This window comes from Pseudophryne corroboree, unplaced genomic scaffold (genome assembly GCF_028390025.1).
Source record: "Pseudophryne corroboree isolate aPseCor3 unplaced genomic scaffold, aPseCor3.hap2 scaffold_599, whole genome shotgun sequence".
Classification (NCBI taxonomy): domain Eukaryota; kingdom Metazoa; phylum Chordata; class Amphibia; order Anura; family Myobatrachidae; genus Pseudophryne; species Pseudophryne corroboree.
Genome location: NW_026970197.1, coordinates 375,267 through 399,000, shown reverse-complemented (window position 1 = coordinate 399,000; position 23,734 = coordinate 375,267). Strand labels below are relative to the sequence as shown.

Genomic DNA, 23,734 nt, shown 5'->3' with positions numbered 1-23,734 from the left:
TTCAGTATTAGGCAGCCTTCTGCCCTCCCATGTTCATCTGAAAATATGTGTTCTCCCTGCAGTTGTTGTCCCCAGATGAGAGTTCCCTTGTGCTGCCTCAGTTGAATCTCCTTTACTTGACAGAGATGTGCCTGAGCAGCGGCCCTCCCCAGCCCTATCCCAAGTCATACTTATTTTGCATAGGAGATACCATGGTCATGAAGATTGTTCTCCCAGGGTGAGGTTCATTCATTGCATTCTGGGTATGCTGACCCCTATGATTTCCCCAAATGTGGGAAACTCGACTGCATTATTTGTGGTAGTGGGGGACTGTGTTTGTTCTTTCCTCTGGTCAGCTCTGGTAAAAGTCAGATTTATTTGTCTCAGATCTTCCTCTAGCCTTGTTCTTCTATCGAGAGTTTCCTTGTGCTGCCTCAGTTGGATCTACTTCACTTGACAGGGGGGTGCCCGAGCAGCGACCCTCCCCAGCTCTATCCCAAATCCTACTTACCTGCCAGGTGAGATACTATGATCATGAAGGTGCTTCTCCCAGGGCAAGTCTCACCCATTGCACTCTGGGTGTGCTGCTCCTGCGATTTCCCCAAATGTGGGAAACTTGACTGCATAATTTGTGTTTCCCCTGGTCGGCTCTCGTATAATTCAGATCTCTTTGTCTCAGGTCTCTCTCCAGCCTAGTTTGCTGTCTATTTCCACTTCTTTTTTCTTGAGCCGCTCCCTTCTATGCCCTTGCGCACTATCCTGACTTCTCCCGTCTGCTTAATTTGTGCCTTCCAACGCACAATGCGAACTACAGGTAGTGCTGCAGGCCCCACGCCCTTTTACTTGCCTTACAGAGCAGCTCTGGAGCTGTTACAGTGCCTAGCTGCTGCAAGAAATCAGTTTGAATGCTTCAGGGGCTGGGGCATAGCCAACATGAGCCCCACACCGAAGGAGGGTGGAGGTGTTTAATGCGAACTAGGGGTCATCCAATCGCCGCAAAAGGCCGCCATGCCCTGCACGCCCCTTTTCTCTTTTCATATGCAGACGAGGGTTGAAGCCAACTTTGACCCACTGCTTGGATGACATCACCATATGCAAATCCATCTGCTGCAGCCTTCCCCCAGGAATGCTTGCACTAGTTGTTGCATTTGGTTTGTTGTTTGGGGGTGCTTCAGTATTAGGCAGCCTTCTGCCCTCCCATGTTCATCTGAAAATATGTGTTCTCCCTGCAGTTGTTGTCCCCAGATGAGAGTTCCCTTGTGCTGCCTCAGTTGAATCTTCTTTACTTGACAGAGATGTGCCTGAGCAGCGGCCCTCCCCAGCCCTATCCCAAATCATACTTATTTTGCATAGGAGATACCATGGTCATGAAGATTGTTCTCCCAGGGTGAGGTTCATTCATTGCATTCTGGGTATGCTGACCCCTGTGATTTCCCTAAATGTGGGAAACTCGACTGCATTATTTGTGGTAGTGGGGGACTGTGTTTGTGCTTTCCTCTGGTCAGCTCTGGTAGAAGTCAGATTTCTTTGTCTCAGATTTTCCTCTTGCCTTGTTCTTCTTTCGAGAGTTCCCTTGTGCTGCCTCAGTTGGATCTCCTTCACTTGACAGGGGGGTGCCCGGGCAGCGACCCTCCCCAGCTCTAGCCCAACTCCTACTTACCTGCCAGGTGAGATACTATGATCATGAAGTTGCTTCTCCCTGGGCAAGGATCACCCATTGCACTCTGGGTGTGCTGCCCCTGTGATTTCCCCAAATGTGGGAAACTTGACTGCGTAATTTGTGTTTCCCCTGGTCGGCTCTCATATAATTCAGATCTCTTTGTCTCAGGTCTCTCTCCAGCCTAGTTTGCTGTCTGTTTCCACTTCTTTTTTCTTGAGCCCCTCCCTTCTATACCCTTGTGCACTATCCTGACTTCTCCTCCCGTCTGCTTACTTTGTGCCTTACAATGCACAATGCAAACTACAGGTAGTGCTGCAGGGCCCACGCCCTTTTACTTGCCTTACAGAGCAGCTCTGGAGCTGTTACAGTGCCCAGCTGCTGCAAGAAATCAGCTTGAGTGCTTCAGGGGCTGGGGCATGGCCAACATGAGCCCCACACAGAAGGAGGGTGGGTGTATTTAATGCGAACTAGGGGTCATCCAAGCGCCGCAAAAGGCCGCCATGCCCTGCATACCCCTTTTCTCTTTTCATATGCAGATGAGGGTTCCAGCCAACTTTGGCCCACTGCTTGGATGACATCACCGTATGCAAATCCGTCTTCTGCAGAACTTCCCCCAGGAATGCTTGTACTAGTTGTTGCATTTGGTTTGTTGTTTGGGGGTGCTTCAGTATTAGGCAGCCTTCTGCCCTCCCATGTTCATCTGAAAATATGTGTTCTCCCTGCAGTTGTTGTCCCCAGATGAGAGTTCCCTTGTGCTGCCTCAGTTGAATCTCCTTTACTTGACAGAGATGTGCCTGAGCAGCGGCCCTCCCCAGCCCTATCCCAAATCATACTTATTTTGCATAGGAGATACCATGGTCATGAAGATTGTTCTCCCAGGGTGAGGTTCATTCATTGCATTCTGGGTATGCTGACCCCTGTGATTTCCCCAAATGTGGGAAACTTGACTGCATTATTTGTGGTAGTGAGTGACTGTGTTTGTGCTTTCCTCTGGTCAGCTCTGGTAAAAGTCAGATTTCTTTGTCTCAGATCTTCCTCTAGCCTTGTTCTTCTTTCGAGAGTTTCCTTGTGCTGCCTCAGTTGGATCTCCTTCACTTGACAGGGGGCTGCCCGAGCAGCGACCCTCCCCAGCTCTAGCCCAACTCCTTCTTATCTGCCAGGTAAGATACTATGATCATGAAGGTGCTTCTCCCAGGGCAAGGCTCACCCATTGCACTCTGGGTGTGCTGCTCCTGCGATTTCCCCAAATGTGGGAAACTTGACTGCATAATTTGTGTTTCCCCTGGTCGGCTCTCGTATAATTCAGATCTCTTTGTCTCTGGTCTCTCTCCAGCCTAGTTTGCTGTCTGTTTCCACTTCTCTTTTCTTGAGCCGCTCCCTTCTATGCCCTTGCGCACTATCCTGACTTCTCCCGTCTGCTTACTTTTTGCCTTCCAACGCACAATGCGAACTACAGGTAGTGCTGCAGGTCCCACACCCTTTTATTTGCCTTACAGAGCAGCTCTGGAGCTGTTACAGTACCCAGCTGCTGCAAGAAATCAGCTTGAATGCTTCAGGGGCTGGGGCATAGCCAACATGAGCCCCACACCGAAGGAGGGTGGAGGTGTTTAATGCGAGCTAGGGGTCATCCAAGCGCCGCAAAAGGCTGCCATGCCCTGCACGCCCCTTTTCTCTTTTCATATGCAGACGAGGGTTGAAGACAACTTTGACCCACTGCTTGGATGACATCACCATATGCAAATCCATCTGCTGCAGGCCTTCCCCCAGGAATGCTTGCACTAGTTGTTGCATTTTGTTTGTTGTTTTGGGGTGCTTCAGTATTAGGTAGCCTTCGGCCCTCCCATGTTCATCTGAAAATATGTGTTCTCCCTGCAGTTGTTGTCCCCAGATGAGAGTTCCCTTGTGCTGCCTCAGTTGAATCTCCTTTACTTGACAGAGATGTGCCTGAGAGGCGGCCCTCCCCAGCCCTATCCCAAATCATACTTATTTTGCATAGGAGATACCATGGTCATGAAGATTGTTCTCCCAGGGTGAGGTTCATTCATTGCATTCTGGGTTTGCTGACCCCTGTGATTTCCACAAATGTGGGAAACTCGACTGCATTATTTGTGGTAGTGGGGGACTGTGTTTGTGCTTTCCTCTGGTCAGCTCTGGTAAAAGTCAGATTTCTTTGTCTCAGATTTTCCTCTAGCCTTGTTCTTCTTTCGAGAGTTCCCTTGTGCTGCCTCAGTTGGATCTCCTTCACTTGACAGGGGGCTGCCCGAGCAGCGACCCTCCCCAGCTCTAGCCCAACTCCTACTTACCTGCCAGGTGAGATACTATGATCATGAAGTTGCTTCTCCCTGGGCAAGGATCACCCATTGCACTCTGGGTGTGCTGCCCCTGTGATTTCCCCAAATGTGGGAAACTTGACTGCGTAATTTGTGTTTCCCCTGGTCGGCTCTCATATAATTCAGATCTCTTTGTCTCAGGTCTCTCTCCAGCCTAGTTTGCTGTCTGTTTCCACTTCTTTTTTCTTGAGCCCCTCCCTTCTATACCCTTGTGCACTATCCTGACTTCTCCTCCCGTCTGCTTACTTTGTGCCTTACAATGCACAATGCAAACTACAGGTAGTGCTGCAGGGCCCACACCCTTTTACTTGCCTTACAGAGCAGCTCTGGAGCTTTTACAGTGCCCAGCTGCTGCAAGAAATCAGCTTGAATGCTTCAGGGGCTGGGGCATGGCCAACATGAGCCCCACACAGAAGGAGGGTGGGGGTATTTAATGCAAACTAAGGGTCATCCAAGCGCCGCAAAAGGCCGCCATGCCCTGCATACCCCTTTTCTCTTTTCATATGCAGATGAGGGTTCCAGCCAACTTTGGCCCACTGCTTGGATGACATCACCGTATGCAAATCCGTCTTCTGCAGACCTTCCCCCAGGAATGCTTGTACTAGTTGTTGCATTTGGTTTGTTGTTTGGGGGTGCTTCAGTATTAGGCAGCCTTCTGCCCTCCCATGTTCATCTGAAAATATGTGTTCACCCTGCAGTTGTGGTCCCCAGATGAGAGTTCCCTTGTGCTGCCTCAGTTGAATCTCCTTTACTTGACAGAGATGTGCCTGAGCAGCGGCCCTCCCCAGCCCTATCCCAAATCATACTTATTTTGCATAGGAGATACCATGGTCATGAAGATTGTTCTCCCAGGGTGAGGTTCATTCATTGCATTCTGGGTATGCTGACCCCTGTGATTTCCCCAAATGTGGGAAACTTGACTGCATTATTTGTGGTAGTGAGGGACTGTGTTTGTGCTTTCCACTGGTCAGCTCTGGTAAAAGTCAGATTTCTTTGTCTCAGATCTTCCTCTAGCCTTGTTCTTCTTTCGAGAGTTTCCTTGTGCTGCCTCAGTTGGATCTACTTCACTTGACAGGGGGGTGCCCGAGCAGCGACCCTCCCCAGCTCTAGCCCAACTCCTACTTACCTGCCAGGTGAGATACTATGATCATGAAGTTGCTTCTCCCTGGGCAAGGATCACCCATTGCACTCTGGGTGTGCTGCCCCTGTGATTTCCCCAAATGTGGGAAACTTGACTGCGTAATTTGTGTTTCCCCTGGTCGGCTCTCATATAATTCAGATCTCTTTGTCTCAGGTCTCTCTCCAGCCTAGTTTGCTGTCTGTTTCCACTTCTTTTTTCTTGAGCCCCTCCCTTCTATACCCTTGTGCACTATCCTGACTTCTCCTCCCGTCTGCTTACTTTGTGCCTTACAATGCACAATGCAAACTACAGGTAGTGCTGCAGGGCCCACGCCCTTTTACTTGCCTTACAGAGCAGCTCTGGAGCTGTTACAGTGCCCAGCTGCTGCAAGAAATCAGCTTGAGTGCTTCAGGGGCTGGGGCATGGCCAACATGAGCCCCACACAGAAGGAGGGTGGGTGTATTTAATGCGAACTAGGGGTCATCCAAGCGCCGCAAAAGGCCGCCATGCCCTGCATACCCCTTTTCTCTTTTCATATGCAGATGAGGGTTCCAGCCAACTTTGGCCCACTGCTTGGATGACATCACCGTATGCAAATCCGTCTTCTGCAGAACTTCCCCCAGGAATGCTTGTACTAGTTGTTGCATTTGGTTTGTTGTTTGGGGGTGCTTCAGTATTAGGCAGCCTTCTGCCCTCCCATGTTCATCTGAAAATATGTGTTCTCCCTGCAGTTGTTGTCCCCAGATGAGAGTTCCCTTGTGCTGCCTCAGTTGAATCTCCTTTACTTGACAGAGATGTGCCTGAGCAGCGGCCCTCCCCAGCCCTATCCCAAATCATACTTATTTTGCATAGGAGATACCATGGTCATGAAGATTGTTCTCCCAGGGTGAGGTTCATTCATTGCATTCTGGGTATGCTGACCCCTGTGATTTCCCCAAATGTGGGAAACTTGACTGCATTATTTGTGGTAGTGAGTGACTGTGTTTGTGCTTTCCTCTGGTCAGCTCTGGTAAAAGTCAGATTTCTTTGTCTCAGATCTTCCTCTAGCCTTGTTCTTCTTTCGAGAGTTTCCTTGTGCTGCCTCAGTTGGATCTCCTTCACTTGACAGGGGGCTGCCCGAGCAGCGACCCTCCCCAGCTCTAGCCCAACTCCTTCTTATCTGCCAGGTAAGATACTATGATCATGAAGGTGCTTCTCCCAGGGCAAGGCTCACCCATTGCACTCTGGGTGTGCTGCTCCTGCGATTTCCCCAAATGTGGGAAACTTGACTGCATAATTTGTGTTTCCCCTGGTCGGCTCTCGTATAATTCAGATCTCTTTGTCTCTGGTCTCTCTCCAGCCTAGTTTGCTGTCTGTTTCCACTTCTCTTTTCTTGAGCCGCTCCCTTCTATGCCCTTGCGCACTATCCTGACTTCTCCCGTCTGCTTACTTTTTGCCTTCCAACGCACAATGCGAACTACAGGTAGTGCTGCAGGTCCCACACCCTTTTATTTGCCTTACAGAGCAGCTCTGGAGCTGTTACAGTACCCAGCTGCTGCAAGAAATCAGCTTGAATGCTTCAGGGGCTGGGGCATAGCCAACATGAGCCCCACACCGAAGGAGGGTGGAGGTGTTTAATGCGAGCTAGGGGTCATCCAAGCGCCGCAAAAGGCTGCCATGCCCTGCACGCCCCTTTTCTCTTTTCATATGCAGACGAGGGTTGAAGACAACTTTGACCCACTGCTTGGATGACATCACCATATGCAAATCCATCTGCTGCAGGCCTTCCCCCAGGAATGCTTGCACTAGTTGTTGCATTTTGTTTGTTGTTTTGGGGTGCTTCAGTATTAGGTAGCCTTCGGCCCTCCCATGTTCATCTGAAAATATGTGTTCTCCCTGCAGTTGTTGTCCCCAGATGAGAGTTCCCTTGTGCTGCCTCAGTTGAATCTCCTTTACTTGACAGAGATGTGCCTGAGAGGCGGCCCTCCCCAGCCCTATCCCAAATCATACTTATTTTGCATAGGAGATACCATGGTCATGAAGATTGTTCTCCCAGGGTGAGGTTCATTCATTGCATTCTGGGTTTGCTGACCCCTGTGATTTCCACAAATGTGGGAAACTCGACTGCATTATTTGTGGTAGTGGGGGACTGTGTTTGTGCTTTCCTCTGGTCAGCTCTGGTAAAAGTCAGATTTCTTTGTCTCAGATTTTCCTCTAGCCTTGTTCTTCTTTCGAGAGTTCCCTTGTGCTGCCTCAGTTGGATCTCCTTCACTTGACAGGGGGCTGCCCGAGCAGCGACCCTCCCCAGCTCTAGCCCAACTCCTACTTACCTGCCAGGTGAGATACTATGATCATGAAGTTGCTTCTCCCTGGGCAAGGATCACCCATTGCACTCTGGGTGTGCTGCCCCTGTGATTTCCCCAAATGTGGGAAACTTGACTGCGTAATTTGTGTTTCCCCTGGTCGGCTCTCATATAATTCAGATCTCTTTGTCTCAGGTCTCTCTCCAGCCTAGTTTGCTGTCTGTTTCCACTTCTTTTTTCTTGAGCCCCTCCCTTCTATACCCTTGTGCACTATCCTGACTTCTCCTCCCGTCTGCTTACTTTGTGCCTTACAATGCACAATGCAAACTACAGGTAGTGCTGCAGGGCCCACACCCTTTTACTTGCCTTACAGAGCAGCTCTGGAGCTTTTACAGTGCCCAGCTGCTGCAAGAAATCAGCTTGAATGCTTCAGGGGCTGGGGCATGGCCAACATGAGCCCCACACAGAAGGAGGGTGGGGGTATTTAATGCAAACTAAGGGTCATCCAAGCGCCGCAAAAGGCCGCCATGCCCTGCATACCCCTTTTCTCTTTTCATATGCAGATGAGGGTTCCAGCCAACTTTGGCCCACTGCTTGGATGACATCACCGTATGCAAATCCGTCTTCTGCAGACCTTCCCCCAGGAATGCTTGTACTAGTTGTTGCATTTGGTTTGTTGTTTGGGGGTGCTTCAGTATTAGGCAGCCTTCTGCCCTCCCATGTTCATCTGAAAATATGTGTTCACCCTGCAGTTGTGGTCCCCAGATGAGAGTTCCCTTGTGCTGCCTCAGTTGAATCTCCTTTACTTGACAGAGATGTGCCTGAGCAGCGGCCCTCCCCAGCCCTATCCCAAATCATACTTATTTTGCATAGGAGATACCATGGTCATGAAGATTGTTCTCCCAGGGTGAGGTTCATTCATTGCATTCTGGGTATGCTGACCCCTGTGATTTCCCAAAATGTGGGAAACTTGACTGCATTATTTGTGGTAGTGAGGGACTGTGTTTGTGCTTTCCACTGGTCAGCTCTGGTAAAAGTCAGATTTCTTTGTCTCAGATCTTCCTCTAGCCTTGTTCTTCTTTCGAGAGTTTCCTTGTGCTGCCTCAGTTGGATCTACTTCACTTGACAGGGGGGTGCCCGAGCAGCGACCCTCCCCAGCTCTAGCCCAACTCCTACTTACCTGCCAGGTGAGATACTATGATCATGAAGGTGCTTCTCCCAGGGCAAGGCTCACCCATTGCACTCTGGGTGTGCTGCTCCTGCGATTTCCCCAAATGTGGGAAACTTGACTGCATAATTTGTGTTTCCCCTGGTCGGCTCTCGTATAATTCAGATCTCTTTGTCTCAGGTCTCTCTCCAGCCTAGTTTGCTGTCTGTTTCCACTTCTCTTTTCTTGAGCCGCTCCCTTCTATGCCCTTGCACACTATCCCGGGATAATTATTGTAGCTGGTCTGCGGGTAACAGCTCTCAGATCCACTTCTAGAAAAAATGCAACAATGTAATTTGAGTGACAAACTGCAGAGATGAACCCTTTCTGAGACTGCTGCACAGGGATCACACAAACTCTATTCATAGGGCTGACTTCACTTAGGGGAGATGTTCTCGCCCCGCAAAGAAGTGCGAGTATATACCGCACTTACGGTACCATTGGATTTACAGATATTTTCTTGCAATACACTATGGGGGTCATTCTGAGTTGATTGCTCGCTAGCAGTTTTTAGCAGCCTTAAAACGGTGGAGTTAACATATCTCACGTGGAAGGTGGTCATGTTATTAGCCTTGGCTTCGGCTAGGCGAGTGTCGGAATTAGCGGCTTTGTCACATAAAAGCCCATATTTGGTGTTCCATGTGGATAGAGCGGAATTGCGGACCCATCCTCAATTCCTACCAAAAGTGGTCTCATCTTTTCATATGAACCAATCTATTGTGGTGCCTTTGGCTACACGTGACTTGGAGGATTCCGAGTTACTTGATGTGGTCAGGGCTTTGAAAATTTACGTGGCCAGGACGGCTAGAGTCAGGAAAACTGAAGCGCTGTTTGTCCTGTATGCAACCAACAAGATTGGTGCCCCTGCTTCAAAGCAGGCTATTGCTCGCTGGATTTGTAACACGATTCAGCAAGCGCATTCTATGGCTGGATTGCAGTTACCAAAATCGGTCTAGGCCCATTCCACGAGGAAAGTGGGCTCTTCTTGGGCGGCTGCCCGAGGGGTCTCGGCACTACAGCTGTGTCGAGCTGCTACTTGGTCAGGTTCAAACACCTTTTCAAAATACTATAAGTTTGATACCCTGGCTGAGGAGGAACTCATGTTTGCTCAATCGGTGCTGCAGAGTCATCCGCACTCTCCCGCCCGTTTTGGAGCTTTGGTATAATCCCCATGGTCCTTACGGAGTTCCCAGCATCCTCTAGGACGTTAGAGAAAATAAGATTTTAAACCTACCGGTAAATCTTTTTCTCGTAGTCCGTAGAGGATGCTGGGCGCCCGTCCCAAGTGCGGACTACTTCTGCAATACTTGTATATAGTTATTGCTTCAATAAGGGTTATGTTATAGTTGCATCGGTCCTGCACTGATGCTACAGTATGTTGTTTTTTCGTACTCATAACTGGGTAGTTTATCACAAGTTATACGGTGTGATTGGTGTGGCTGGTATGAATCTTGCCCTGGATTAACAAAATCCTTTCCTCATACTGTCAGTCTCCTCTGGGCACAGTTTCTCTAACTGTGGCATAGAGGCGCATAGAGGGAGGAGCCAGTGCACACCCAGAACTAAAGTCTTTCTTAAAGTGCCCATGTCTCCTGCGGAGCCCGTCTATCCCCATGGTCCTTACGGAGTCCCCAGCACCCTCTACGGACTACGAGAAAAAGATTTACCGGTAGGTTTAAAATCTTATTTTCTACTTTATTCTTTTCTATCCTAGTTTATTACGACCAACTCTCATCCAAGGAGTTTGATATTCTACTACCTGCATGCAATTTAAATTGCTTAAATTGTTTATATGGTTGATTTGTCCTTCACAACCCATAATCTGCAACTTGGATGTACTTGTGTCATTGAAAATCTTATAATAAAAATGTTTATATATTGAAAAAAAAAGTTATAAGACATATGCATTCAATATTTGAAGAAACAAAATAAAATAAAGCTATGTATTGGGTTTCACTAACAAGCACATTGGAAGACTTGACTACTGTTAAAAGACATGCATTACATGGTATAGAGCCACAAACCACAATGTAGTAAAATAAAAATAAACTTACATGTGCTAGAGCTGGGGAGGGTCGCTGCTCGGGCAGCCCCCTGTCAAGTGAAGGAGATCCAACTGAGGCAGCACAAGGGAACTCTCGAAAGAAAAACAAGGCTAGAGGAAGATCTGAGACAAAGAAATCTGACTTTTACCAGAGCTGACCAGAGGAAAGCACAAACACAGTCACTCACTACCACAAATAATGCAGTCAAGTTTCCCACATTTGGGGAAATCACAGGGGTCAGCATACCCAGAATGCAATGAATGAACCTCACCCTGAGAGAACAATCTTCATGACCATGGTATCGCCTATGCAAAATAAGTATGATTTGGGATAGGGCTGGGGAGGGCCGCTGCTCAGGCGCATCTCTGTCAAGTAAAGGAGATTCAACTGAGGCAGCACAAGGGAACTCTCATCTGGGGACAACAACTGCAGGGAGAACACATATTTTCAGATGAACATGGGAGGGCAGAAGGCTGCCTAATACTGAAGCACCCCCAAACAACAAACCAAATGCAACAACTAGTGCAAGCATTCCTGGGGAAAGGCTGCAGCAGATGGATTTGCATATGGTGATGTCATCCAAGCAGTGGGTCAAAGTTGGCTTCAACCCTCGTCTGCATATGAAAAGAGAAAAGGGGTATGCAGGGCATGGCGGCCTTTTGCGGCGCTTGGATGACCCCTAGTTTGCATTAAATACCCCCACCCTCCTTCTGTGTGGGGCTCATGTTGGCCATGCCCCAGCCCCTGAAGCATTCAAGCTGATTTCTTGCAGCAGCTGGGCACTGTAACAGCTCAAGAGCTGCTCTGTAAGGCAAGTAAAAGGGTGTGGGCCCAGCAGCACTACCTGTAGTTTGCATTGTGCATTGTAAGGCACAAAGTAAGCAGACGGGAGGAGAAGTCAGGATAGTGCACAAGGGTATAGAAGGGAGGGGCTCAAGAAAAAAGAAGTGGAAACAGACAGCAAACTAGGCTGGAGAGAGACCTGAGACAAAGAGATCTGAATTATATGAGAGCCGACCAGGGGAAACACAAATTACGCAGTCAAGTTTCCCACATTTGGGGAAATCACAGGGGCAGCACACCCAGAGTGCAATGGGTGATCCTTGCCCAAGGAGAAGCAACTTCATGATCATAGTATCTCACCTGGCAGGTAAGTAGGAGCTGGGCTAGAGCTGGGGAGGGTCGCTGCTCGGGCACCCCCCTGTCAAGTGAAGGAGATCCAACTGAGGCAGCACAAGGGAACTCTCGAAAGAAGAACAAGGCTAGAGGAAGATCTGAGACAAAGAAATCTGACTTTTACCAGAGCTGACCAGAGGAAAACACAAACACAGTCCCTCACTACCACAAATAATGCAGTCCAGTTTCCCACATTTGGGGAAATCACAGGGGTCAGCATACCCAGAATGCAATGAATGAACCTCACCCTGGGAAAACAATCTTCATGACCATGGTATCTCCTATGCAAAATAAGTATGATTTGGGATAGAGCTCGGGAGGGCCGCTGCTCAGGCACATCTCTGTCAAGTAAAGGAGATTCAACTGAGGCAGCACAAGGGAACTCTCATCTGGGGACAACAACTGCAGGGAGAACACATATTTTCAGATGAACATGGGAGGGCAGAGGCTGCCTAATACTGAAGCACCCCCAAACAACAAACCAAATGCAACAACTAGTGCAAGCATTCCTGGGGGAAGGCCTGCAGCAGATGGATTTGCATATGGTGATGTCATCCAAGCAGTGGGTCAAAGTTGGCTTCAACCCTCATCTGCATATGAATAGAGAAGAGGGGCGTGCAGGGCATGGCGGCCTTTTGCGGTGCTTGGATGACCCCTAGTTCGCATTAAACACCTCCACCCTCCTTCGGTGTGGGGCTCATGTTGGCTATGCCCCAGCCCCTTAAGCATTCAAGCTGATTTCTTGCAGCAGCTGGGCACTGTAACAGCTCCAGGGCTGCTCTGTAAGGCAAGTAAAAGGGTGTGGGCCCTGCAGCACTACCTGTAGTTTGCATTGTGCATTGTAAGGCACTAAGTAAGCAGACGGGAGGAGAAGTCAGGATAGTGCACTAGGGTATAGAAGGGAGGGGCTCAAGAAAAAAGAAGTGGAAACAGACAGCAAACTAGGCTGGAGAGAGACCTGAGACAAAGAGATCTGAATTATATGAGAGCTGACCAGGGGAAACACAAATTATGCAGTCAAGTTTCCCACATTTGGGGAAATCGCAGGAGCAGCACACCCAGAGTGCAATGGGTGATCCTTGTCCTGGGAGAAGCAACTTCATGATCATAGTATCTCACCTGGCAGGTAAGTAGGAGTTGGGCTAGAGCTGGGGAGGGTCGCTGCTCGGGCACCCCCCTGTCAAGTGAAGTAGATCCATCTGAGGCAGCACAAGGAAACTCTCGATAGAAGAACAAGGCTAGAGAAAGATCTGAGACAAATAAATCTGACTTTTACCAGAGCTGACCAGAGGAAAGAACAAACACAGTCCCCCACTACCACAAATAATGCAGTCGAGTTTCCAACATTTGTGGAAATCACAGGGGTCAGCATACCCAGAATGCAATGAATGAACCTCACCCTGGGAGAACAATCTTCATGACCATGGTATCTCCTATGCAAAATAAGTATGACTTGGGATAGGGCTGGGGAGGGCCGCTGCTCAGGCACATCTCTGTCATGTAAAGGAGATTCAACTGAGGCAGCACAAGGGAACTCTCATCTGGGGACAACAACTGCAGGGAGAACACATATTTTCAGATGAACATGGTAGGGCAGAAGGCTGCCTAATACTGAAGCACCCCCAAACAACAAACCAAATGCAACAACTAGTGCAAGCATTCCTGGGGGAAGGCCTGCAGCAGATGGATTTGCATATGGTGATGTCATCCAAGCAGTGGGTCAAAGTTGGCTTCAACCCTCGTCTGCATATGAAAAGAGAAAAGGGGCGTGCAGGGCATGGCGGCCTTTTGCGGCGCTTGGATGACCCCTAGTTCGCATTAAACACCTCCACCCTCCTTCGGTGTGGGGCTATGCCCCAGCCCCTGAAGCATTCAAGCTGATTTCTTGCAGCAGTTGGGCACTGTAACAGCTCCAGAGCTGCTCTGTAAGGCAAGTAAAAGGGTGTGGGCCCTGCAGCACTACCTGTAGTTTGCATTGTGCGTTGGAAGGCACAAAGTAAGCAGACGGGAGAAGTCAGGATAGTGAGCAAGGGCATAGAAGGGAGCAACTCAAGAAAAGAGAAATGGAAACAGACAGCAAACTAGGCTGGAGAGAGACCTGAGACAAAGAGATCTGAATTATACGAGAGCCGACCAGGGGAAACACAAATTATGCAGTCAAGTGTCCAACATTTGGGGAAACCGCAGGAGCAGCACACCCAGAGTGCAATGGGTGAGCCTTGCCCTGGGAGAAGCACCTTCATGATCATAGTATCTCACCTGGCAGGTAAGTAGGATTTGGGCTAGAGCTGGGGAGGGTCGCTGCTTGGGCACCCCCCTGTCAAGTGAAGGAGATCCAACTGAGGCAGCACATGGAAACTCTCGAAAGAAGAACAAGGCTAGAGGAAGATCTGAGACAAATAAATCTGACTTTTACCAGAGCTGACCAGAGGAAAGCACAAACACAGTCCCCCACTACCACAAATAATGCAGTCGAGTTTCCCACATTTGGGGAAATCACAGGGGTCAGCATACCCAGAATGCAATGAATGAACCTCACCCTGGGAGAACAATCTTCATGACCATGGTATCTCCTATGCAAAATAAGTATGATTTGGGATAGCGCTGGGGAGGGCCGCTGCTCAGGCACATCTCTGTCAAGAATTTATAAAGTCTATACATATATATAACCAAATGTCAATATATATATATAGAACCCAGTGCTCCTATCAAAACTTATCTATTTCACAAATTTGTTGCTTATTTAATCTTTATACATCTATTAATTTTCACCATATATTATAAAATGGTGCTCCCATAGGTAGTACTGTTCTACCAATAATAAACCAAATTTTAAAGATAATCACACTTGTTATCAAGGGAGCGCAAAAAATAAAATATACAAGCTCTTTATTTTTAAAAAATATATATAGACAGAAGAAACCCACATTCAATAAAATACAATGGAGTCAACATATATAGGCACCACTATCCATATCTAAATGTAATCAGGATCTATTTCATATTGCCCTTGATGACAACGGAATGTTTATTAAAGTGTCCAAAAAATCCTCCTGGATACAGCTGTTGTAATTTAATCGTTACTTTACAATTGTAATTGATACATTAAATTCCTTCTTGTGGATGAACAGCAACAGTTGTAACCAACGCCTCTTATTTACTGCAGTTAAAGTTCATATGTAACTCACGTGAGTAATGAAAGAAAACAGGGGGAGAGCGCTGTGATGGTTGGTGAAACACAGCGGTATGCTACGACCCCCGTTAACCGTGGCTGGATCTTATTGGCACTCGCGGTCGGGATATTTCTTCCTGCCGTGGGGTAGAGACCTCCTTTTGCTCGGTCTCAAATTGCTTTTTCCCCTTCACCGCTGTCTTTACATCAGACGTCCGCCGTGATGTAGCTCGTTCATGAACGGGCTTATATCTCAGCAATCAGAGTGTCCGGTAATCACCTTCCTTACGCGTTTCTCCGCTGTTATCCAAGAGCGGTTTCGTCAGAGGATACATCAGCAGCCTAGCAGGCTCTTTTTAAAATGCACCGGACCAATAGTATTACTAATTAGTTGATTGGATACATACATGTACTAATTGGATGCATACATGTAATGACTCACATATGGAACAACTTTCTAATTGCAATTGCACATATAAAGGCATTTCATAATATAAAAATAAGCAACATGGTGATTAAAAATAATAATAAAATAAGCAACAAGGTGGTTTAAAAAATAACAGAAAATATATAATCTATATACAGATTAACCTATAATCTTTCAATCAATACCTCATATCTATAATCACCAGTGGCGTCACTTAGTGGGTGCGGGGGGTGCGGCCCGCACCCGGTGTCACCCTTCAATAGGGTGACACCAAGTACAGGCACTCTCACGTCCGCACCCCCTCCTTCTAAAGCGGACCGCAGTCACTCACGCCCGCTATGTTTAAAGTTAAACAGACACCGGACAGCGCGCTTCGTGTGCGCTGCCGCCCGGGGTATTGTCATTGCTACTGGGGTCCGGCGCTGCTCTGTGCCGCTGCGGAGCTATCGACGGAGAACAGACTCGTGAGATGATGACATCATCATCTCGCGAGTCTTTCTCTCTGCACTGTAGCGGCTGTAGAGGGAGGCTTGGAGGCGCTGGGAGCGCTGGGAGGAGCGGGCTGGGACTCTGCGGGATAAGCTGACACTGTGTGGGTCGGTGCATGTAGCTGAGTCCTGTGGCGCAGCTCACATCTTGAAGCAGGGGCTGGGCTTGCCCGTATTTTCATCTGGAGCTGAGACTGCAGTGCTGAGTAAGTGGATATAAGCTTCTCCTGTACAGTCTCAGGGTGGGATGTACTAACCTCCCCCACCATGTTATTTGGCTTTTCTCAGCGCTATTTTTGTATTATCTTTGCGGCTACTGGTCACCGCTCCGCTGCCTGGCGCTACCCGTTGCGCCCCCACACTCCCCATCTTCATTATCCTCTCTGCCATCCGCATCATCACCGCCGCGGCCACTAATTCCTCTGCTCTCCGTAGAGCTTGGTCTGCGCTGCGCTCCCCCTGTCAGCTGCGCATGCGCACTTGTCACAACTTCCTGTTAGGCAGATGACAGGGGGAGCGCAGTGCTGACTAAGCTCTACGGAGAGCAGAGGAATCAGTGGCCACGGCGGTGATGATGCGGATGGCAGAGAGGAGAATGAAGACGGGGAGCAATGGGTAGCGCCGGGCAGCGGAGCGGTGACCAGTATCCGCAAAGATAATACAAAAAGAGCTCTGAGACAAGCCAAATAATACTGCAGGGGAGGTTAGTACACCTTTGTGACTGGTAGAGTCTAGATTCTCTTCGTGCAGAGGACCTTTCCCATAACCCCCTGGGTCCATGTCACAATCTATTTGTAATAGAAAAGTGTGGCGAGCGAGACACCGAGCCCGATGCGTGGCGAGGGTCCAATGCTGCATAGACAAAAGAAAATACCCCAATCAGAGAACAAAGAAAACATGTAGGAGCTGTAAGGGCGGAAGTTCTCTCATGCCCACTCATTTTGTCACGTCCAGGTCCTTTGCACGAAGGCATCATAGACACAACCCTATGTGACTGCTGTACAACTGATACTAAATGTTTATTTGATTATCAAAAAGATAAAAGGTAATTTAGATTAGATTTTGTAAGTGTGTATTGCATGGCACGACAAATTCCGGCGGCCAAGACGCCATGGCGACCAGGTATTGGTGCCTGGCGACCAGGGCCGTGAACACTATGAGGAGGGGACTGGGAAAGTAGTGAGGATGGGGCCGGGCATGCGGTCAGGTAGGGTAGCGTCTAGTTATCTTTCGTGAGGGGACCTTTCCCATAACCTCCTGGGTCCATGTCACAAACTATTTTTAATAGTAACCTGTGGCGAGCGAAGCAGAGCGAGACACCCAGCCCAAAGCGTGTCGAGCGTCCAATGGTGCATAGGTAAAACGAAATAACCACAAACGAACGGAGAATGGATAAAACATTAAGGTGCTGTAAGGACGGAAGTAATCTACTGCCCTCTCGTGCTGTCACTTCCTGGTCCTGATCACGAAGGAAACATCGACACAAGCGGAAAGGCAGGGGCTGGACAGCTATGGATGATAGCGCTGACGATACTTCAAATGAGGCGCCGACCTCCAGCCATTCTGAGCTCACGGACCGACAGCCGATCAGGAGCGTTGCCGGACCGCAAGCTCCTATTGGTTCGCAAGTAGGCGCCACATTTAAAATGGCTCCTGGCCGCCCACCGCTGTGCCTGGTTATCCCCATCCCACTGATGGCCTGATGCATTGCAGCTTCGCATTCCTGCTGCTTGGTCTCCCACAGCCTGCCTGTTTGTGAGCTCCACGGTGAGGGACCCGCATAACAGTAAGACTTCAGCCAATGGTGAGTATAGTGCTGTAACTTTTTTTTTTTAAGTGTATATGGCTTTTACAGGTTTTTTTTTTGTTCATGTGGGCTGTGCATATGATATTGTAATTTAAAGGTATGATATTAATTTTGTTAGCTGTTTATGTCACTACTATTGCCATTGCATTCAGTGATATACAGGAATTATGATTTACAAGTAAAACTAGTACTAGTACATTACTAAGGGTTCCGTGTGGTGTGATACAGGAGGAGGATCATGGGGGGTGACACCATGAGTTACCACACCGGGTGACACCAACCCTAGTGACGCCTCTGATAATCACATATACATAATTCAGAGACTCAGCACTAAGGATCCCCATTTACTTATATAAAACCTTTTAGGGTAACATAAATCCATGCCACTACTAAAGCAGTTCTTGTGGCGCAGGGGAAACATCAAATGCACTCTATGCAGCTAGTCCCATGTTCGAATCCAACCCGCTCAGCTTAACATCCATATTATTTATTTACTTTTAATGGGATCATTCTATCAATTCATTTTTACCTTTAATTTTTGTTAATATTATTTCTATATTTCATTATTTTAACCCCTGGAATAATTACATTGCTGTTTAAACAACAAAAAGAATTGAAGAAAAAATAAATATTAAACAGACAATTTAAGGATTCGAAGATTTAAATATTTAAAGATTTTAAAATTTAAAACAGGGAGGGGGGGAGGGAGGGGGCCTTTTGGGAGAAGGAGGGGAAAAAAATAAAAATAGAAAAAAAATATATATATATAGAACCAAGAGAAAGTGTAAAAAGAGGATGGAGGAAGAAATCTGATGTTCATCATTATTAGTGGATTTTACTAAGGAATTTTAAAGGAATACACACAACAGGATTATACAGTTTCATCCTAAGAGGAAAGCTGTTTCCAAAATAGCTACTTCTAATAATTTTGTTTATTTATTAAACATACAATAAATGGATATTCAATAAATAATATATTAGGTAAATCAATAGATAAAATCTTCAGAGACTGCCAATGTTGTTCAGTTTCAATGCTCTCATTCAGACAATCAGGTGTAAGGGTACCCAAAGAAAAAATCCAAAATGCCTCCCTTGTCAAGTAAAGGAGATTCAACTGAGGCAGCACAAGGGAACTCTCATCTGGGGACAACAACTGCAGGGAGAACACATATTTTCAGATGAACATGGGAGGGCAGAAGGCTGCCTAATACTGAAGCACCCCCAAACAACAAACCAAATGCAACAACTAGTACAAGCATTCCTGGGGGAAGGCCTGCAGCAGATGGATTTGCATATGGTGATGTCATCCAAGCAGTGGGTCAAAGTTGGCTTCAACCCTCGTCTGCATATGAAAAGAGAAAAGGGGCGTGCAGGGCATGGCGGCCTTTTGCGGCGCTTGGATGACCCCTAGTTCGCATTAAACACCTCCACCCTACTTCGGTGTGGGGCTCATGTTGGCTATGCCCCAGCCCCTGAAGCATTTAAGCTGATTACTTGCAGCAGATGGGCACTGTAATAGCTCCAGAGCTGCTCTGTAAGGCAACTAAAAGGGTGTGGGCCCTGCAGCACTACTTGTAGTTCGCATTGTGCGTTGGAAGGCACAAAGTAAGCAGACGGGAGAAGTCAAGATAGTGCGCAAGGGCATAGAAGGGAGTGGCTCAAGAAAAGAGAAGTGTAAACAGACAGCAAACTAGGCTGGAGAGAGACATGAGACAAAGAGAACTGAATTATACGAGAGCCTACCAGGGGAAACACAAATTATGCAGTCAAGTTTCCCACATTTGGGGAAATCGCAGGAGCAGCACACCCAGAGTGCAATTGGTGAGCCTTGCCCTGGGAGAAGCACCTTCATGATCATAGTATCTTACCTAGCAGGTAAGAAGGAGTTGGGCTAGAGCTGGGGAGGGTCGCTGCTCGGGCACCCCCCTGTCAAGTGAAGGAGATCCAACTGAGGCAGCATAAGGGAACTCTCGAAAGAAGAACAAGGCTAGCGGAAGATCTGAGACAAAGAAATCTGGCTTTTACCAGAGCTGACCAGAGGAAAGCACAAACACAGTCCCCCACTACCACATATAATGCTATCAAGTTTACCACATTTGGGGAAATAACAGGGGTCAGCATACCCAGAATGCAATGAATGAACCTCACCCTGGGAGAACAATCTTCATGACCATGGTATCTCCTATGCAAAATAAGTATGATTTGGGATAGGGCTGGGGAGGGCCGCTGCTCAGGCACATCTCTGTCAAGTAAAGGAGATTCAACTGAGGCAGCACAAGGGAACTCTCATCTGGGGACAACAACTGCAGGAGGTACACATATTTTCAGATGAACATGGGAGGGCAGAAGGCTGCCTAATACTGAAGCACCCCCAAACAACAAACCAAATGCAACAACTAGTGCAAGCATTCCTGGGGGAAGGCCTGCAGCAGATGGATTTGCATATGGTGATGTCATCCAAGCAGTGGGTCAAAGTTGGCTTCAACCCTTGTCTGCATATGAAAAGAGAAAATTGGCATGCAGGGCATGGCGGCCTTTTGCGGTGCTTGGATGACCCCTAGTTCGCATTAAACACCTCCACCCTCCTTCGGTGTGGGGCTCATGATGGCTATGCCCCAGCCCCTGAAGCATTCAAGCTGATTTCTTGCAGCAGCTGGGCACTGTAACAGCTCCAGAGCTGCTCTGTAAGGCAAGTAAAAGGGTGTGGGCCCTGCAGCACTACCTGTAGTTTGCATTGTGCGTTGGAAGGCACAAAGTAAGCAGACGGGAGAAGTCAGGATAGTGCGCAAGGGCATAGAAGGGAGCAACTCAAGAAAAGAGAAGTGGAAACAGACTGCAAATTAGGCTGGAGAGAGACCTGAGACAAAGAGATCTGAATTATACGAGAGCCGACCAGGTGAAACACAAATTATGCAGTCAAGTGTCCAACATTTGGGGAAACCGCAGGAGTAGCACACCCAGAGTGCAATGGGTGAGCCTTGCCCTGGGAGAAGCACCTTCATGATCATAGTATCTCACCTGGCAGGTAAGTAGGAGCTGGGCTAGAGCTGGGGAGGGTAGCTGCTCGGGCACCCCCCTGTCAAGTGAAGGAGATCCAACTGAGGCAGCACAAGGGAACTCTCGAAAGAAGAACAAGGCTAGAGGAAGATCTGAGACAAAGAAATCTGACTTTTACCAGAGCTGACCAGAGGAAAGCACAAACACAGTCCCTCACTACCACAAATAATGCAGTCCAGTTTCCCACATTTGGGGAAATCACAGGGGTCAGCATACCCAGAATGCAATGAATGAACCTCACCCTGGGAAAACAATCTTCATGACCATGGTATCTCCTATGCAAAATAAGTATGATTTGGGATAGAGCTGGGGAGGGCCGCTGCTCAGGCACATCTCTGTCAAGTAAAGGAGATTCAACTGAGGCAGCACAAGGGAACTCTCATCTGGGGACAACAACTGCAGGGAGAACACATATTTTCAGATGAACATGGGAGGGCAGAAGGCTGCCTAATACTGAAGCACCCCCAAACAACAAACCAAATGCAACAACTAGTACAAGCATTCCTGGGGGAAGGTCTGCAGAAGACGGATTTGCATACAGTGATGTCATCCAAGCAGTGGGCCAAAGTTGGCTGGAACCCTCATCTGCATATGAAAAGAGAAAAGGGGTATGCAGGGAATGGCGGCCTTTTGCGGCGCTTGGATGACCCTTAGTTTGCATTAAACACCCCCACCCTCTTTCGGTGTGGGGCTCATGTTGGCAATGCCCCAGCCCCTGAAGCATTCAAGCTGATTTCTTGCAGCAGCTTGGCACTGTAACAGCTCCAGAGCTGCTCTGTAATGCAAGTAAAAGTTTGTGGGCCCTGCAGCACTACCTGTAGTTTGCATTGTGCATTGGAAGGCACAAAGTAAGCAGACAGGAGGAGAAGTCAGGATAGTGCACAAGGGTATAGAAGGGAGGGGCTCAAAAAAAAAGAAGTGGAAACAGACTGCAAACTAGGCTGAAGAGAGACCTGAGACAAAGAGATCTGAATTATATGAAAGCCGACCAGTGGAAACACAAATTATGCAGTCAAGTTTCCCACATTTGGGGAAATCACAGGGGCAGCACACCCAGAGTGCAATGGGTGAGCCTTGCCCTGGGAGAAGCACCTTCATGATCATAGTATCTCACCTGGCAGGTAAGTAGGATTTGGGCTAGAGCTGGGGAGAGTCGCTGCTTGGGCACCCCCCTGTCAAGTGAAGGAGATCCAACTGAGGCAGCACAAGGGAACTCTCGAAAGAAGAACAAGGCTAGAGGAAGATCTGAGACAAAGAAATCTGACTTTTACCAGAGCTGACCAGAGGAAAGCACAAACACAGTTCCCCACTACCACAAATAATGCAGTCAAGTTTCCCACATTTGGGGAAATCACAGGGGTCAGCATACCCAGAATGCAATGAATGAACCTCACCCTGGGAGAACAATCTTCATGACCATGGTATCTCCTATGCAAAATAAGTATGATTTGGGATAGGGCTGGGGAGGGCCGCTGCTCAGGCACATCTCTGTCAAGTAAAGAAGATTCAACTGAGGCAGCACAAGGGAACTCTCATCTGGGGACAACAACTGCAGGGAGAACACATATTTTCAGATGAACATGGGAGGGCAGAAGGCTGCCTAATACTGAAGCACCCCCAAACAACAAACCAAATGCAACAACTAGTGCAAGCATTCCTGGGGGAAGGCCTGCAGCAGATGGATTTGCATATGGTGATGTCATCCAAGCAGTGGGTCAAAGTTGGCTTCAACCCTCGTCTGCATATGAAAAGAGAAAAGGGGCGTGCAGGGCATGGCGGCCTTTTGCGGCGCTTGGATGACCCCTAGTTCGCATTAAACACCTCCACCCTCCTTCGGTGTGGGGCTCATGTTGGCTATGCCCCAGCCCCTGAAGCATTCAAGCTGATTTCTTGCAGAAGCTTGGCAATGTAACAGCTCCAGAGCTGCTCTGTATGGCAAGTAAAAGGGTGTGGGCCCTGCAGCACTACCTGTAGTTTGCATTGTGCGTTGGAAGGCACAAAGTAAGCAGATGGGAGAAGTCAGGATAGTGCGCAAGGGCATAGAAGGGAGCGGCTCAAGAAAAGAGAAGTGGAAACAGACAGCAAACTAGGCTGGAAAGAGACCTGAGACAAAGAGATCTGAATTATACGAGAGCCGACCAGGGGAAACACAAATTATGCAGTCAAGTGTCCCACATTTGGGGAAATCGCAGGAGCAGCACACCCAGAGTGCAATGGGTGAGCCTTGCCCTGGGAGAAGTACCTTCATGATCATAGTATCTCACCTGGCAGGTAAGTAGGATTTGGGCTAGAGCTGGGGAGGATCGCTGCTCAAGCACCCCCCTGTCAAGTGAAGGAGATCCAACTGAGGCAGCACAAGGGAACTCTCAAAAGAAGAATAAGGCTAGAGGAAGAAATGAGACAAAGAAATCTGACTTTTACCAGAGCTGACCAGAGGAAAGCACAAACACAGTCCCCCACTACTACAAATAATGCAGTCAAGTTTCCCACATTTGGGGAAATCACAGGGGTCAGCATACCCAGAATGCAATGAATGAACCTCACCCTGGGAAAACAATCTTCATGACCATGGTATCTCCTATGCAAGATAAGTATGATTTGGGATAGGGCTGGAGAGGGCCGCTGCTCAGGCACATCTCTGTCAAGTAAAGGAGATTCAACTGAGGCAGCACAAGGGAACTCTCATCTGGGGACAACAACTGCAGGGAGAACACATATTTTCAGATGAACATGGGAGGGCAGAAGGCTGCCTAATACTGAAGCACCCCCAAACAACAAACCAAATGCAACAACTAGTGCAAGCATTCCTGGGGGAAGGCCTGCAGCAGATTGATTTGCATATGGTAATGCCATCCAAGCAGTGGGTCAAAGTTGGCTTTAACCCTCGTCTGCATATGAAAAGAGAAAAGGGGCGTGCAGGGCATGGCGGCCTTTTGCGGCGCTTGGATGACCTCTAGTTCGCATTAAACACCTCCACCCTCTTT

General features: G+C 48.2%; 25 non-coding genes and 6 pseudogenes across 25 annotated transcripts; 16 read left to right on the top strand and 15 right to left on the bottom strand.

The window, feature by feature from the left end:
- The first annotated feature begins 166 nt into the window (after positions 1 to 166).
- On the top strand, positions 167 to 330 carry LOC135035366 (U1 spliceosomal RNA). Its single transcript, XR_010230410.1, has one exon. It is a non-coding gene; the product is annotated as a U1 spliceosomal RNA (small nuclear RNA).
- A 152-nt stretch (positions 331 to 482) lies between these two features.
- LOC135035334 (U1 spliceosomal RNA) lies at positions 483 to 645 on the top strand. Its single transcript, XR_010230388.1, has one exon. It is a non-coding gene; the product is annotated as a U1 spliceosomal RNA (small nuclear RNA).
- A 670-nt stretch (positions 646 to 1,315) lies between these two features.
- Positions 1,316 to 1,479, top strand: LOC135035361 (U1 spliceosomal RNA). The gene has a single exon (XR_010230405.1). It is a non-coding gene; the product is annotated as a U1 spliceosomal RNA (small nuclear RNA).
- A 152-nt stretch (positions 1,480 to 1,631) lies between these two features.
- On the top strand, positions 1,632 to 1,773 carry LOC135035355 (U1 spliceosomal RNA; annotated as a pseudogene).
- A 695-nt stretch (positions 1,774 to 2,468) lies between these two features.
- Positions 2,469 to 2,632, top strand: LOC135035379 (U1 spliceosomal RNA). The gene has a single exon (XR_010230423.1). It is a non-coding gene; the product is annotated as a U1 spliceosomal RNA (small nuclear RNA).
- A 152-nt stretch (positions 2,633 to 2,784) lies between these two features.
- LOC135035348 (U1 spliceosomal RNA) lies at positions 2,785 to 2,947 on the top strand. Its single transcript, XR_010230399.1, has one exon. It is a non-coding gene; the product is annotated as a U1 spliceosomal RNA (small nuclear RNA).
- A 671-nt stretch (positions 2,948 to 3,618) lies between these two features.
- Positions 3,619 to 3,782, top strand: LOC135035372 (U1 spliceosomal RNA). The gene has a single exon (XR_010230416.1). It is a non-coding gene; the product is annotated as a U1 spliceosomal RNA (small nuclear RNA).
- A 152-nt stretch (positions 3,783 to 3,934) lies between these two features.
- Positions 3,935 to 4,076, top strand: LOC135035354 (U1 spliceosomal RNA; annotated as a pseudogene).
- A 695-nt stretch (positions 4,077 to 4,771) lies between these two features.
- Positions 4,772 to 4,935, top strand: LOC135035381 (U1 spliceosomal RNA). The gene has a single exon (XR_010230425.1). It is a non-coding gene; the product is annotated as a U1 spliceosomal RNA (small nuclear RNA).
- Positions 4,936 to 5,087: 152 nt separating this feature from the next.
- LOC135035353 (U1 spliceosomal RNA) lies at positions 5,088 to 5,229 on the top strand (annotated as a pseudogene).
- A 695-nt stretch (positions 5,230 to 5,924) lies between these two features.
- On the top strand, positions 5,925 to 6,088 carry LOC135035378 (U1 spliceosomal RNA). The gene has a single exon (XR_010230422.1). It is a non-coding gene; the product is annotated as a U1 spliceosomal RNA (small nuclear RNA).
- A 152-nt stretch (positions 6,089 to 6,240) lies between these two features.
- On the top strand, positions 6,241 to 6,403 carry LOC135035347 (U1 spliceosomal RNA). Its single transcript, XR_010230398.1, has one exon. It is a non-coding gene; the product is annotated as a U1 spliceosomal RNA (small nuclear RNA).
- A 671-nt stretch (positions 6,404 to 7,074) lies between these two features.
- Positions 7,075 to 7,238, top strand: LOC135035371 (U1 spliceosomal RNA). The gene has a single exon (XR_010230415.1). It is a non-coding gene; the product is annotated as a U1 spliceosomal RNA (small nuclear RNA).
- A 152-nt stretch (positions 7,239 to 7,390) lies between these two features.
- LOC135035352 (U1 spliceosomal RNA) lies at positions 7,391 to 7,532 on the top strand (annotated as a pseudogene).
- A 695-nt stretch (positions 7,533 to 8,227) lies between these two features.
- Positions 8,228 to 8,391, top strand: LOC135035386 (U1 spliceosomal RNA). The gene has a single exon (XR_010230429.1). It is a non-coding gene; the product is annotated as a U1 spliceosomal RNA (small nuclear RNA).
- A 152-nt stretch (positions 8,392 to 8,543) lies between these two features.
- On the top strand, positions 8,544 to 8,706 carry LOC135035398 (U1 spliceosomal RNA). Its single transcript, XR_010230441.1, has one exon. It is a non-coding gene; the product is annotated as a U1 spliceosomal RNA (small nuclear RNA).
- Positions 8,707 to 10,781: 2,075 nt separating this feature from the next.
- LOC135035392 (U1 spliceosomal RNA) lies at positions 10,782 to 10,945 on the bottom strand. Its single transcript, XR_010230435.1, has one exon. It is a non-coding gene; the product is annotated as a U1 spliceosomal RNA (small nuclear RNA).
- Positions 10,946 to 11,639: 694 nt separating this feature from the next.
- LOC135035356 (U1 spliceosomal RNA) lies at positions 11,640 to 11,781 on the bottom strand (annotated as a pseudogene).
- A 152-nt stretch (positions 11,782 to 11,933) lies between these two features.
- Positions 11,934 to 12,097, bottom strand: LOC135035388 (U1 spliceosomal RNA). Its single transcript, XR_010230431.1, has one exon. It is a non-coding gene; the product is annotated as a U1 spliceosomal RNA (small nuclear RNA).
- A 694-nt stretch (positions 12,098 to 12,791) lies between these two features.
- LOC135035339 (U1 spliceosomal RNA) lies at positions 12,792 to 12,933 on the bottom strand (annotated as a pseudogene).
- Positions 12,934 to 13,085: 152 nt separating this feature from the next.
- Positions 13,086 to 13,249, bottom strand: LOC135035368 (U1 spliceosomal RNA). Its single transcript, XR_010230412.1, has one exon. It is a non-coding gene; the product is annotated as a U1 spliceosomal RNA (small nuclear RNA).
- A 661-nt stretch (positions 13,250 to 13,910) lies between these two features.
- LOC135035343 (U1 spliceosomal RNA) lies at positions 13,911 to 14,073 on the bottom strand. The gene has a single exon (XR_010230394.1). It is a non-coding gene; the product is annotated as a U1 spliceosomal RNA (small nuclear RNA).
- Positions 14,074 to 14,225: 152 nt separating this feature from the next.
- On the bottom strand, positions 14,226 to 14,389 carry LOC135035360 (U1 spliceosomal RNA). The gene has a single exon (XR_010230404.1). It is a non-coding gene; the product is annotated as a U1 spliceosomal RNA (small nuclear RNA).
- Positions 14,390 to 19,413: 5,024 nt separating this feature from the next.
- On the bottom strand, positions 19,414 to 19,576 carry LOC135035358 (U1 spliceosomal RNA). The gene has a single exon (XR_010230402.1). It is a non-coding gene; the product is annotated as a U1 spliceosomal RNA (small nuclear RNA).
- A 152-nt stretch (positions 19,577 to 19,728) lies between these two features.
- Positions 19,729 to 19,892, bottom strand: LOC135035390 (U1 spliceosomal RNA). Its single transcript, XR_010230433.1, has one exon. It is a non-coding gene; the product is annotated as a U1 spliceosomal RNA (small nuclear RNA).
- A 671-nt stretch (positions 19,893 to 20,563) lies between these two features.
- LOC135035345 (U1 spliceosomal RNA) lies at positions 20,564 to 20,726 on the bottom strand. The gene has a single exon (XR_010230396.1). It is a non-coding gene; the product is annotated as a U1 spliceosomal RNA (small nuclear RNA).
- A 152-nt stretch (positions 20,727 to 20,878) lies between these two features.
- Positions 20,879 to 21,042, bottom strand: LOC135035384 (U1 spliceosomal RNA). The gene has a single exon (XR_010230427.1). It is a non-coding gene; the product is annotated as a U1 spliceosomal RNA (small nuclear RNA).
- A 674-nt stretch (positions 21,043 to 21,716) lies between these two features.
- On the bottom strand, positions 21,717 to 21,879 carry LOC135035404 (U1 spliceosomal RNA). The gene has a single exon (XR_010230446.1). It is a non-coding gene; the product is annotated as a U1 spliceosomal RNA (small nuclear RNA).
- A 152-nt stretch (positions 21,880 to 22,031) lies between these two features.
- On the bottom strand, positions 22,032 to 22,195 carry LOC135035373 (U1 spliceosomal RNA). The gene has a single exon (XR_010230417.1). It is a non-coding gene; the product is annotated as a U1 spliceosomal RNA (small nuclear RNA).
- Positions 22,196 to 22,866: 671 nt separating this feature from the next.
- Positions 22,867 to 23,029, bottom strand: LOC135035401 (U1 spliceosomal RNA). The gene has a single exon (XR_010230443.1). It is a non-coding gene; the product is annotated as a U1 spliceosomal RNA (small nuclear RNA).
- A 152-nt stretch (positions 23,030 to 23,181) lies between these two features.
- Positions 23,182 to 23,345, bottom strand: LOC135035367 (U1 spliceosomal RNA). The gene has a single exon (XR_010230411.1). It is a non-coding gene; the product is annotated as a U1 spliceosomal RNA (small nuclear RNA).
- Between the last annotated feature and the right edge of the window lie 389 nt (positions 23,346 to 23,734).